Below are 4,823 nucleotides of genomic sequence, written 5' to 3'. Positions count from 1 at the left end.
AAGAAGGAATTATTATTATTTGCTTTAATTTGAAAAACTTGCATACCCTATCTTCACCTCAGCAGTTACTAGTGTGCACAGCTAAAAGAATGGTTATATCAAAATGATATGTAAAGGCATTAAGCACGCATCCTGGTCCTACCAGTCTCCTAAGAAATGGCGATTATAAGAGTTAACAAGGTGGCGAACTGGTGAAATCGTTAGCACGCCGGGCAGCGGTATTTTGTCTGTCTTTACGTTCTGAGTTCAAATTCCGCCGAGATCGACTTTGCCTTTCATCCTTTCGGGATCGATAAAAAAAAGTACCAGTTGAGCACTGGGATTGATGTAATCGACTAACCCCTTCCCACCAAATTCCAGGACTTGTGCCTATAGGAGAAAGGATTATAAGAATTAACGTCGGACAATGGGCAAAAGATGTACAATAAAGATCCTAGAAGCGAATGGGATTATAATACATGGTAAGTAAAGAGAAAAGAAAATAAATTGAAAAATATTAAAAAAACAACAACAAAAGACAAGGGATAGGGGGTAACAGGTAAAACCCCTCCTTCAACACACAGAAGGCCTATTCAGAACTGGCCAACATCTGACTTTCAACAGATGTAGTGGAATAATTCTCAGGTCAGAGATAACCGATGAAATATTTTTTTGAATCTGAATAATTTCAAACACGGGCACAAGGCCACAGCTTCGAGAGGAAGTAAAGAAAGGTACAACCGATTAGATTAGATTGACTACAACACTTAATAGGCACTGATCTTATCGAGCTCCAGAAGGATGAAAGGTAAAGTTGACCTCGGCAAGCTTCGAACTTAAATCGTAAAGGAAGGGACGTTACTAAAGAATGCATCACAAAATAAAATAAAATGTGAAATATAACGGCATGTTTTAAATGGATTCGACTATTCTACGATGATACTGCATATAAAATAACTAGGTATTGCTTGTTTGTGTAAATCATATATAGCTACTCATGCACTTATATATACACGCTCGCACAATCTTACATACACACATCTACACACATACATATATATATACATACATTCACACACATACATATATATATATATATATATATATATATATACATACATTCACACACACACATACATATATATATATATATACATACATTCACACACATACATATATATATATATATATATACCACCTCACGGTGGTGCACCAGCATGACCGCAGCCACTTGGCTGAAACACATAAATAAATAAATAAATAAATACATACATTCACACACATATATATACGCATACACACACACATATATATATACATACACACACATATATATACACACACATGCACATATACACATATATACAAATACATGCACATATATATATATATATATACACACATATATACACATACATGCACATATACACACACACATATATACATACATATATATATATATATACACATACATACATACACAAACGTATACACATTTATTTACAAACACACAGTTGTCCATAAGTCCGAAAAAATGCACACTATATAAAATGTGTGTGTGTATGTATGCATGCATGCATGTATGTATGTATGTATGTATAATATAAACAACATATCAAATCATACGACGTCCTACGAAGAGCATGACTCAAATGATCCATGCAAAAATAAATGAGAAGTCGTGACATCTTAGAAGAGAGAAAATAAACTTCTATGCATAGAAATAAATACAAATGAAGCGATTTTTGGAACGATCGCCTCGAATATTTTTCTCATTAAAAGCAAACTACTATAAAATTACAATATTACAGATTTATTTAAGTATAACTTTAAAGGAAACCAATATTGGCTTATATAAATTACGAAAAATTATTTAAAGAAAGTTTTAGAAATACGGTAGAGAAATAATATTATATAAAACATGCAGATTATTTTCAACTTGATGGAAATGATGTCGACATCTTAAATACACAAAGAATATTTTCTTCCATTAATTTAATGTTGATTTCTCCACAGAGAAAAACAAAACAAACACAAAACAGGAGAGAGAGAGAGAGAGAATGCAAGGCCGTTTTCTATATAAAAAGGTGTCTGTTTTCAAAAACTTAATATGAATTCAACAAGAATTTTTACACTACTTACATGGGGTTGTTTTTTTTTATCTTTTATAAAACATTGTCCCATTTTCTGAGGTGCAGCGACTAAGCTAGCCTGACGATTTTCCAAGCTCCACAGCTTAAGTGTTTCATTGTCAATTTTCCCCCAACAACAATGTCAAACATAGTTTGTCATCAGACACTAATACCCCCATCAGCCTTCATTCTCTCTCTCTCTCTCTCTCGCACAAATACCTCTTCACTCTCACGCATACAGACAAGTACCTTTCTCTCTCAGACACATACATGAATGTATATATACATAAATGCGCGCGCCCGGATGAGTGTGAACAGCAAAATTCACATCTGTAATTTGACAGACAAGCACACACACATAAAAGACAAATTAAAAGTAGGCCCTAAAATATGAGCCACAAGCTACAATACTTGGAATAAAATAAGAACATATAGAATTTTACAGAGCAAATAATAATGATAATTTTGGATTCTCAGAAAATTATAGCTTTAAATGATATCTTTCTTTTGAGGTAATTGAAACAAGCCAGACCGTAAGAAGAGTGCTAAGTAGGAATAGCTAGGTCAACGAAAGCGAAAGACGAAAAGAAAAAAAAAAAAAAAAAGCAACTTCTTTTACTTAAATACATTGTCAAAAAATAGAAGAAAAAGATAAAAAATTACAGTCTCTATCCTGTATAGTCGCCGGATTTTGCAGAATGTATTGCTATTTCTTGAAAGGAAACGGCAAATCGTCACCAAAATAAAGCAATCGAAAATTGAACATAAATATTTGAAATAAGGTAAGAATATGAAAAGAGCAAATTAATGGATGCAGAAAAATTACCGAAGAAATTCGCCTACCAACCGGTGTAAGTGTACGTCTGGAAATATATCCGACTTTAATTGGGAAAATCAAAGAACTAATTCTTTGAACTGATATATTAAAACAAACTAGTAATAAATATTTTAACCTTATGATTGGAATTTCTTTATCGTAATTACCCACTGACCACACATAAGGCATAAAATAATCAACAATAAACATGGATTTAGTTTTCTATTTTCATACTATACAGAAAAAAAACACAAGATTTTATCATTTGAGTAATTCATTTAAATAGATCACGCTTGTGGCGCCTTGCATACATTAAAATATTCTCTAAAGAAAACATCTATATTATAAGACAAATATAAAGAGTTATGAAAAACCATGGCAATGCAGATAAGAGATAAAAATATATTTTAGAACTGAATGATTTAGAAAAAAAAAAGTTTATAATTTTTTTATCTGAATTCTTGAAGCTTTAGCTACATCTTTTCCTCAATAAATATCTTTAGGCATATTACCACACTAACGTCTGCTAGAAATAGCTGCCAAATCTTAAAAATCACTATTCACTGTCTGTCTCTATGCATTTATATATATAAAAAAAATGAAGAACATATAATGTACACCGAGGTACACTTCGTCAAGAAAGATGGAAAAAAAAAAAAAAGACGATCACGGCTGGAATAAGTACCAAATCAAGACTGACTTGGATAGAAACGGCAATAAGCACCAAATTACACGAACTGACAGAGGAGTCAACATCGTTGATCATACATCTTCATTCGTTATGTCTTACACACACACACACACACACACACACACACACGTTATGTGCTATAAGAACAGCACGAGTTTAAAATAGCCATCTGTGTATCATACTGACAGCAGACACATCAAGAGCCTAATTTACAGCGATATTTGTCTTAAAGTAACATCTCTTTTAGATATATTGTGTAAAAAAAAAACCCATAAGAGTATAGCCGACGAATGTATCTGCTTAAAATATGATACATAGATTGCTATTTTAAACTAACGTCGCACGTTACGAATCTTTATTCAGCCTGTCGCACGTTACGAATCTTTATTCAGCCTGTCGCACGTTACGAATCTTTATTCAGCCTGCTAGCTAATTTTAATCACTATTTTAGAAAATCAGTAACGGGGTATTTTTTTATTATCTTAGCAAGCGGTTGCCACTGCATGCATGCTGCTGACGAAGTACAACGAGGTAGAAATGCATATTTAGCAATGCCATCGCCGCTGTCGGACGATTTGCGCCTGCTGTTAATATATTTCAGTGTATTTTTTTAAGAAACACTATGCGTCTATAAGAGATACTATCTGAGGACGAATACCGCAGTAAATAAGGCTTTCAATCATGTATCTCCTTTAAATATGAAACAGTTCTTGAGATATCTTGTCCACGGACAAACAAACAAAGAAACACGCACGACTGAAAACAATATATCCGTCTTCCTACTTGTACATGAACAAAATGAATAAATAATAATAATAATAATTAATTCTTTTATTAGCCACAAGGGCTTACATAGTACATTAAATGTCATGACACACCATAAACGACAACACAAAACGAGACAAAGGGCTTTCAGCGTGTAAACAATAAATAAAAATTAAAATTAAACAAGTTAAAACGCTCAATTGGGGAGGCACTTTAAGGTCCTCGTGGAAAAAACCCCACAAAAACCACGGGCCCCTGATCAACAGGGCAACAGCCCTTCTTTAATTCCTTTTTTTTTTTTTTACAGGTGTACTCTCAAACTTGGTCCTTTCACACTGGTCATTCTTCCAACATTCACCCACCTTTCAACAAACTTGCTAGAAGGCAACACTTCCCTCTCCACCATCATTTTCCTCTATATATATCGTTCAAATTTACA

The 4,823-nt window shown here is 33.2% G+C and overlaps 1 protein-coding gene across 3 annotated transcripts in view; it reads right to left on the bottom strand.

Moving 5' to 3' along the window:
• LOC106872899 (gastrula zinc finger protein XlCGF57.1) overlaps positions 1-3,313 on the bottom strand; it is a 15,436-nt gene extending 12,123 nt beyond the window's left edge. Inside the window, exon 1 of one of the 3 annotated variants that reach the window (XM_014920073.2) lies at positions 2,938-3,313. The gene's annotated coding sequence lies outside the window, so the exon portion shown is untranslated. The other 2 variants (XM_014920071.2, XM_014920072.2) reach the window with 2 other exon arrangements.
• Between the last annotated feature and the right edge of the window lie 1,510 nt (positions 3,314-4,823).

Source organism: Octopus bimaculoides, chromosome 14 (genome assembly GCF_001194135.2).
Source record: "Octopus bimaculoides isolate UCB-OBI-ISO-001 chromosome 14, ASM119413v2, whole genome shotgun sequence".
NCBI lineage: Eukaryota > Metazoa > Mollusca > Cephalopoda > Octopoda > Octopodidae > Octopus > Octopus bimaculoides.
Note: the sequence above shows the minus strand (reverse complement) of the source record. Positions and strands in the feature narration are given on the sequence as shown.